At 40.5% G+C, this 9,138-nt stretch overlaps 1 long non-coding RNA gene across 3 annotated transcripts; it reads left to right on the forward strand.

The window, feature by feature from the left end:
• The first annotated feature begins 211 nt into the window (after positions 1-211).
• LOC4345166 (uncharacterized) lies at positions 212-3,216 on the forward strand. 3 transcript variants are annotated; one of them, XR_010734659.1, is made up of 6 exons: positions 212-413; positions 517-630; positions 709-793; positions 1,608-1,726; positions 2,245-2,334; positions 2,905-3,216. It is a non-coding gene; the product is annotated as an uncharacterized lncRNA (long non-coding RNA). The 3 variants fall into 3 exon arrangements; XR_001547894.3 differs by lacking the exon at positions 2,245-2,334; XR_010734660.1 differs by lacking the exons at positions 2,245-2,334; positions 2,905-3,216 and adding an exon at positions 1,877-2,195.
• Positions 3,217-9,138: the final 5,922 nt, after the last annotated feature.

The following is a 9,138-nucleotide window of genomic DNA, read 5'->3' on the forward strand; positions in this document are numbered from 1 at the left end:
TTTTATAGAAAACACCTTGAGCTCTGGTTAATTGCATTTTGATTCCAGCTATCGTGACCCGTTCGATCTCGGGCTAGGAGCGATCCAGTTATCCACGTGGCCAGCTTGGTTGCTCTTTCGGAGCCGTAGGATCGGCAAAGCGAGATTGGATGGTCCAGATCTCTGAAGTACGTCAGCACACAAAAACCCTAGCCGCACTCCCGACCCAGCCGACCACACCGTCTCCTCGCGTTTTCTCTCACGAGAGGAGGAATCAGCGAAGAAAGCGCCGCCGCTTCACCCGCGTCGCCTCCTCCGCCGCCATCCTTTTTCCTCCCTCTAACTCCCTAATTCTGCCGAGCTTCTTCACCGCAACCACCGTTCGTCGTCCAAGTTTCACCGGCTGTTGGATCCAGCGCCTCACAGCTGAGGAGGTACGCGTGCTCTCCCTCCTGGTTTGGACCATCCGCCGCCCTTTTTCCCTTCCCCTCCCCTGTAGTCATGTCCTTGCGCTGGCATGGATTTGGGCCTTGCCAGCACTCCGACCTCTTCAGCATCTCCGCCTCGACCGTGGGCTAGGTGTCATCGCAAGCTGCCGACGCTAGTTCATCTCCGCCTGACGATCTCGACCTTCTAGTCGTCTATGGTGAGGTGAGGTCTACACTCCCTTCCCCTTCCCTCCCTTTCCGGAGTCCTAATTTTTCGCTCCATATGTTCATGCTGACGCAGGTTCTGATCGATTCCGCTGGCCACCGGTGCTTCCTCCACATCTAGCAGACCATGACCCATCAACTCTTGGACTGATCCCATATCGGTATGCACAACGCTGCTATCCCCCTGTTCATACCTTCCTGTCCATTCAGTTTCACATGGATGATGTGGAAAGACAACCCCATCTTCTTGCAGTTTTCACTTGCTAATTGTTGTGCTTACAGCTGTGTTTCTATTTTGAGACATAGATGCTCTTTTCCTGTCTTCACTAGGGTGGTGTTATATGTGGTCATTAGATTTCTCATCAGATTACTTAGGTTTAGCTTAATGGCAATGTACTATGTTTATGCTATGAGCAGATGATGCGTCTCTTCAGTTTCCTCAGCTTCCTTCCATTTCCAACAAATTATATTTAAAATTTGTGAATTTATTGCCCATCATTTTTTTTGGTAGAATTGACAGAGTACCAGTGCATTAATGGTGTTCATTTGGACAATCTTTAGCAATTTTTATGCATACACCATCAAGCATTATTTGTAAACCTGACAAGTTACAATCCTGGCATATTACCAGTTAACCAAATCCAACCATTGAATTTGGATAGGTACCGTTCTTATACATCCAAATCTTAGTTGACTTAATCTATTTAACTCCATATGCATTTTGAATAGAGGTTACTCTAGGTCCATAGATTTATAGTTCTCTGTTTGTTTTTCTACTGATTTTTGCAAAATGTTACCTCCGGTTCCTAAATATGTAACCTGTTATCTTTGGCTATTTCTTTATGATAGAATCTACAATATTTATGTGGTCTTTCTTACGCAATTACTATTATATGTGATTCACACAAGCATTTTGGAACTTATTGATAGTGATGGTGCCCATCCTCACATTAAAACATATGTTCCTAATTTCAGGTTTGCCATTTATAATAGTAGTTGACATCAACAACTCGATGCATTGTGGCAAACATGAGCAATTGTTTCTTTCGGATGAAAATGTGTTGTGGTACCTTTATACAGATCTGCACAACAAGGTAATTATCTGCATTCCACTGTATGGAATAGTACACTTTCCCAGTTTTTATTTGCAGGTGCAATAGATGGATCTAGACTTCATACTATATTTTGATGCATGAGACAATTGCTTATGTTCTATCCATGCCCTGCTTATGTTCTTCTTTCAGCAAAACAGGGGAGGTTTGTGCTTTTCTTTTCCAGCCTCAAAATTCTGGAATGAAGGATATTCAGATAGATCGTTTGTGTAAAAATAAACTAGATGGCTTTTATTGTTTTGGTGCAAACCTGTCGGCAATCGTTTCTAGATCAAGCTGTATAATTATGTGTGAATCATGCATATTGTAACAGCTGCAGTAGTTTAAAACTGGGTTTTTGTAGGTCACAACAATCCCAAACCCAAAAAAGGATATATCTGATATCTGATATCTGTCAGAACTTTAATAGACCAAAATAACCATGTTTTCATTTCATGGCATAGTTTACTCATACCTTAGTTTTCTTTCAATATGGTGTTTCAATAACACATTACATCCAGTGCTCAGTCCAGAGGTTCTTTCCATGGTGTTTCAATAAGTTATTACATCAAGTGGTCACCCCAAAGGATCAATGCTTGCATTTCCCATAGGTACTTTTATGCTAGAAAAGTATCAACCTCAGTTGATTTGTATTAATGACCATGATTTATTGAACTTCTTATCAGCGTTCACATCAAGAGTATATGTTATACCTGAATTGATCATGCCTCCATATCTCTAGCTATACTGCGTGGATCTCTTGTGCTTTGCAAATGAAGTTCTACTTCAGTATATTATGGCATGTGACATTCAATTCGTTGAAATCCCTTCTTAGTTCAAACCATTCTAGATAGGTCCTGCCATATGCTCCAATGGGTGTAGTTGGGACAGTTAATATTTCTTTCCCTCTAAAGTAATATTCCTGCTTTGATTTTTTTTTTTGGCCTTGCACTGCATGTTATTGGAATTTTAGAAGATCGATCCTTTTGGATTGAATTTTTTTTGTTTTCACAAATATGATTATGAGGCCTTCATTATAAGTTGACTTCATGCAATGATTTCATTAATCATTTTTTTGTTTTATAGATTCAATGTTTTGTTCCCCTTTTCGTGAGCTGAAAATATTTCTTGAGAATACTTATGAATGCCCATCTAATATGAAATTTTTGGACATAATGTAGGGGATAGCTTTAGCAGCATCCAGTACCAGCTCATGTGCAAAATTGCTATGGATAAACGTTATGATGTGATGTTTTTATCGAGCTAAAGCACTACATTTCTTTGCAATGCAAGTTCTATTGAAGAGATCCGTTTGTACATATGTCAGACCATCTTCTAATTACGGTTTGTAACCACTTAGTTTCCCTAATATAATCCACTGTACGTATGCGCCACTTTTCTGTGGTTGCTATTTTTGCTCAAGTGTACATGATCATACAGATAGCACTCCAAACAAATTGATCAAAACAACTCATATTTGAACTTTGGTGGCATGGTTCGAATGTAATGTTGGCTATATCTACCTTCTGTTGCTTTTATTATGACAAACCTTCTAATGTCAGCACCAACACACGCAGCGTAGCGCGTGGCTCTTTCTAGTTCACATCATACGACATACGGTATCCTGAATCATCGAATATGGGAATTCAGGGCTGTCACCACCTGTCGTCTACCTTTGACAAATCCGTGGGATGCACAGCAAACATATGTAATCTCTAACCTAGGCACCACGTCTAAGGTATTAATTACTACTCTAATACTTGCGCATGTACTTCCTTCTTTATCCAGAGTCCTAGTACTATAGCACTTAGTACGAAGACTAAACAATGAAGCCGCAAAGATTGACATCTATCTTACTTATACTAAGTAATTAAATGACATAAGAAAAGATGCAGAATGCTTACTTAATAGAAGAAGTTTCTCCGAATCCAGAGTAGAGTGTACTAACAGCTCCGGTACTCCTCTATAATTCCTCATAGAAAGCTATACTCGTCGAGGTAGAAGTCGAAGAGTGCGCCAAACTTCTAGGCACTCCTACAGAGCTTCCCCTCACTCTCTACCTATTTTCTAGGGTTAATTGGATCCATGCCATTACAAATTTGCCTATTCAAAAAAATGCTATTACAATTTATCTATTCGTAACTGTGCCATTGAAATTTTATAAAATTAAAACCGTGCCACTGCTGTCACGTTTTCCATCCATTCTTTCATTTTCCGTCTTCATCCTTCCTTCTCCCGTCTTCTTCTTAATCCGGCAGCGAAGACGAGCACGTCTGCGACAGCTGCGGCGGCGAGCACGGCGTCCGCACAGCTTCACGCGTCAGCGTGGACCACGGCGGCGGCGCTGTGCCCGCCCGCGTGGAGTCCCATCCTCGGCGGACGTTGAGCACCTGGAACGCGGCGGCGTCGCCGAGGAGCAGTCGCGGCGGGTCGTTGCTCCAGTCGCAAGTGAGGTTGAACCCGGCCGAGTGGTAGCAGTCGGCGCCGATGCCGAACGGGAACGGCACGGCCACGTCGCCGCAGGTGGTCGGGCAGTCTCCGGTCGCGGCGCCGGCGACAGCTTGCTCCAGCGCCAGCACGGCGGCGAACAAATCCAGCCGCGACACTGACCACGCCATGAAAATGAATCCTCCTGCCTGCGTTTGCATCGATCGATCATCAAGGCAGCATGGCCAACTGAAGTGAGAAGAAAGTCAGAAACTGTGGGTATATGTATCTGCAGGTGAAGTGTCCTCATTCTCCTCTCCCGCCGGCGGCGGCAGCAGCAGCCGGCAGCAGCATCGGCAGCAGCAGCAACACGCCGTCCCCACACGAGCGGCAGCAGCAACCGGCAACCACAGCAGAACGCTCTTCCGGCGGCGGCGGCGGCAGCAGTGATAGCCGACAGCAGCAGCACGGTCTCCCGGCGGCGACAGTCGGCAGCAGCAGCACAGGCGCTTCTTCCTATGGTTCCCAATCCGTGGCCAGCAGAAGTGGCGTTGGGGGCGGCTGTGACGGTGAGATTGGCGGCATGAGGGAGAAGGATGGAAATAGTGACGGGAGTGGCATGGTTCCAATATTAGAAATTTTCAGTGGCATCTAACCGATAACGCGAATTGTAATGGTATTTTTTTAATATGCTACATTTGTAATGGCATGGATCAAATTAACCCTATTTTCTAATGTACAAAAGATACAATAGAGCATCTTGTAAATTTAGCTCAAAGTTGTGTGTTGTGAAGTGTGATGGAGTCCTCCTTTTATAGCATCCATATGACGGTTACAGCCATAAGAAATGTCCAAACTACTCTACAATCATCATCGGGAAGTAATCAGGAGCGTACACTGAAAGATGGCGATTAGCGGCCTCAGGATGGGTTCGGCCAAACTGGTGGTTTGGCTAAACCCAAAAACCCACCTCCCGGCCTCTTCTTCGGCCGAAAGGTTGCTTAATGGGGCCCTAACATCCTGTGCTATGATTTGGCTTAATTCTAAGTGATTTTGATTGACATATGGGCCCTCCAATCCATGTAAAACGCATCCTGATTTTTCGGAGGTGTATTTCTTCACATGACGAGTGGTTTTCATCCATAAAATACCTACATATACATATTTCATCAACACTAGTAGAAATGATTAGTAATAATCCCTACCACTAAGTTGGATACCATATTTTTTACTTCATTATATGCAAGCATTGATGGTCAAATATTATGATTTAAGGACCGTCAACAGGCGGCACTATGCGTCATCGTCATCGTCGCTGAAGGTCACCAGGAGCTGCCGTCATCGCTGAAGGCCAAGGGTGTTTTGGACGCAGCCACCAGCGTCAAGCTGTGCTCGCCGTCGTTGTGGGTTTGAAATAAAATGAACTAGAAGGTACCCCGCGCGTTGCTGCGGAACCTTGTAGAAAAAATTTAGAAGAATAGTTTGTAGTGAAAGCAAAAGGACGGTAAAGTAAGACAATATGTGAATATTACTTTGATTATATGATAGGGTACACGAAAGTTTTGTTAGAATGAAAGGAAACTGGGATGGATCAATAATAAGAAAGCAGTAATCAATGTATATGATTATTTGGAAGCACTTAGAGTATTTAGTTTGGACATAGTCTGACAACGAAAACAAATTACAATAGATGATGATTGTGGAAATAGTAACCAACAAAGATGATTATTCGGAAGCATCTGCAGGCTTTAAGTTGTATACGATGTATTGACCTGCAAATTTTGTTGGACAATGTATTAGAATGCTTGTATGATGATGTATTGTATCTGAAGTACTGTGAAGAGCAAGTACCATGCATATCATGTAGATTTCTGTGTGAGCTTATCCTTCTTTGCTGGTTGGAGCTTTTTGCTGTTTGAAATGGTTCATAAGAAATTGGAATTAGCATTATAGTTTAACTTTGCAATTTGGAAGGTGGGTTAGAAGTACGTACTCTTCCTTCTGACGTTTGACAGCAGGTATATCAAGTTGTTTGATACTGCCATGAAGAAGAAAATTATTGCAAGGGATAAACTGTAACTGAGAAATTTAAATAACTAAATGAGCTTTGTGCAGTAGAGGTATACCTTTTAGTTTTGTCAGTGGAGTCCTCACTGAAATCAATGCTTCGTTTTGTAGATGTGCTGCTGAAATATATAATAGATTTAATGAAAATGCATGTATTTAATTAAGTAGTTAGAATATGTAATTCTGACATGTTCTTTTCTGTGGATATGTTGACAGCTGCAGATGATTCTGGAGGTGTACTATCTTTGGATAATCCTGTATTATCAATAGTTGTGCTGAAATGAATTTGCCATTAGCAGTTAGTAAGTATAGTTTTATATGGATATGATGAATAGAAAAAATTGAGAGAACAGTAAACCTTGGGCTACTTGTATATGTCATAGGTGGTGGGAATTGGAGTTGATCTTTGTTCTTGGAGAGCTGAATTAGTTAGATAGTTAAAGCTAATTCAGTTGAAATATTGAACCAATGATAAATAGCATCTTCAGATGATATTTACTAACCTTTTCAGATGTCAGCAGAGGATTTGGCATAGTATCATCAATTGAGAAACTCATTTTGAGCACATAGCTGATAGGGAACTTAGAAGATGAATCAGTATTCATTCCTATAGTAAAAAGTCTTGTTTTTCCAATGGCTTTATTAAGAGTTACTGGATGTTCAACTGAGTCTATCTTCATGTTCTGAGAAGCTTGGGCTGCATCAAGCTCAACTAAATCTTCAGCAACAAAAGAAAATGCCACTGCATCTAAACTCCCTGATTTATCTGTGATTGTCACGGGGAGTTTATACCTAAAGCATTGTAAAATAGGCACTGGCATATATGTTATTTATATCATATTATTTTTAATTGTTGGAATGTAAGGTGAGAAACTGACATTGGTTTGGGGAATGAAACCGCACAATCACATCTTGGGGAGTCAGAACTATTGTTGTACCCTTTGTCACAACGATGACATCCTATGTAGTACCACTTAATTGATGACATTATTGAAGACACTTTTGCAACTGCACTATAAGTAACTCCTCCCTTAAGTGAAGAAAATTATAAGAGTTATATGTTGTCTGAAGAAAAATATGGAATTCCAATAAGAATATAGATGGTTGTTTATGTGTTCAGTTTTACCTGAAAAGCTGAAACAGGCATAGCAGATATTTCTTCTAAGTTGTAAATTTTTCCTGCTGCTTGAACTGGGGATAAACGTACAATCTTAGGGAGTTGTTGTTGAAGGCTTGGAGATCCCAGTTTATAGCTTAAAATTGCAACAATATAGGTTGGCATCATAATTGATACGAAAAAGAAAACTATTGAACATGAAACTTGAACTTTAAGTAGTTTTAAGGGATTAAATTGAAATTACCTGGAGCGAAATTGTTCCACCTGTGGTATATCGAGGTCAATATGAATTTGAGTAGCGGAGCTTGAAGATGCTTCTGTTTTACCTGCAATTGTATGTGGTAAATGATAAGTTTAAATTTTTGTAGGTATGTTATGTAAGGAGGCATATTCTTTTCATGGAATGAACCTGCAAAATTGCCTACAGTAAGACCAGCAAAGATGACTACTACAATTCCTTCCTTTGATTTTTCAAGTGTTACAGCTTCATTAAATGATTCTCCGTATTGTCCCTAGAGAAGTACTTCTTGAGTCTGTTCTCTACAAAGGTAGAGCATAAAAACAATTAGTGAAATATTGAATTATCAGTTTAATGTTTGAAAAAGACATATACTCTTGGTTCTGAATTTGAATTCTTCTGAGTTTTTTGTCTGATATTGGGCTCGCGAAATCATATGGACCAATACGGCTGACTACCCCAATTAAATCTGAAGGAAAAAGTTAAAAGAATGTCAAGTATAATAGGAAGTGTTTAGGGGTAAATTAAAAAGCAAGGATTACCTATGAGGGGTTTAGAGGTGATGGTTTTTCCTGGAATTTGATCAAATGGGCAAAAGCTGAAAGAGAATTTTGGTATGGTTGATCCTCTAGATTCCAGATGATTCACTTTTGTTTCGTGTTTGAACTGGATCATGTAGTTTTGGTGCTGATAGATATAAGTCTTTCTTCTAGCATCAACAACAGTAGTATTAGTAATCAGGTAGACTGATCCTTCATTTAGCAAGGGGCGAAATTGTTTTTCAAGCTTTTTTGGTACACTGATTTGTGCCATGGAACCCTGAAAGATTGTGATGCATAAGATTGTTATGGTTAATATTGAGTAGACCAACGAAATGTAAATGAATGGTTAATATTTGGTGTAAGACAAAAGAGATTGACACACATGTTCATCTAATAGGATTCCATCAATGCTGATCAATGGATCTGCTGATTTTGATCTCATGTTTAGAGCATCCCATAATCTTATTAGACGGCCAAAAACCTTGCAGTTTTGCTGGCCAATAGTTACATCTTTGAGTGCTGTAGCTGAGCTTGCCATCGAAATAAATCTGAAACAATAACAAATAATATTAGATAACTAAGTTATTATTTTTATTGAGCAGAGTATGTAGATAAAAGTAGAATGAAACAAAACATTGTATAAGATAGGGCATGCACAAATGCACAATATACCTAGATATTTAGTTCCTGTGTCTAGATATTTGGCTGAATACCTCAGCATATACCACATTTTGTGTGCAGTTTTCATAAGAAGCAGGGCTATTTTCTATTAGAACTTTCAAACCCTTGGGGGAAGTAACTCTTGAGAATGCAACATATAATTGACCATGGGAGAAAACAGGAGAAGGCAGATACAGACCAACTCTGCTCAAGGTCTGCCCTTGGCTCTTGTTTATTGTCATAGCATATGAAAGACGTATTGGAAATTGCCGGCGTCTCAATTTGAAGGGCCACTTGGACTGAGCTGATGTTGTAATGATGCGAGGAATATATGCTTTTGTACCTTTTGCCTTTCCTGTGATTA

Source organism: Oryza sativa, chromosome 8, assembly GCF_034140825.1.
Source record: "Oryza sativa Japonica Group chromosome 8, ASM3414082v1".
NCBI classification, from domain to species: Eukaryota; Viridiplantae; Streptophyta; class Magnoliopsida; order Poales; family Poaceae; genus Oryza; species Oryza sativa.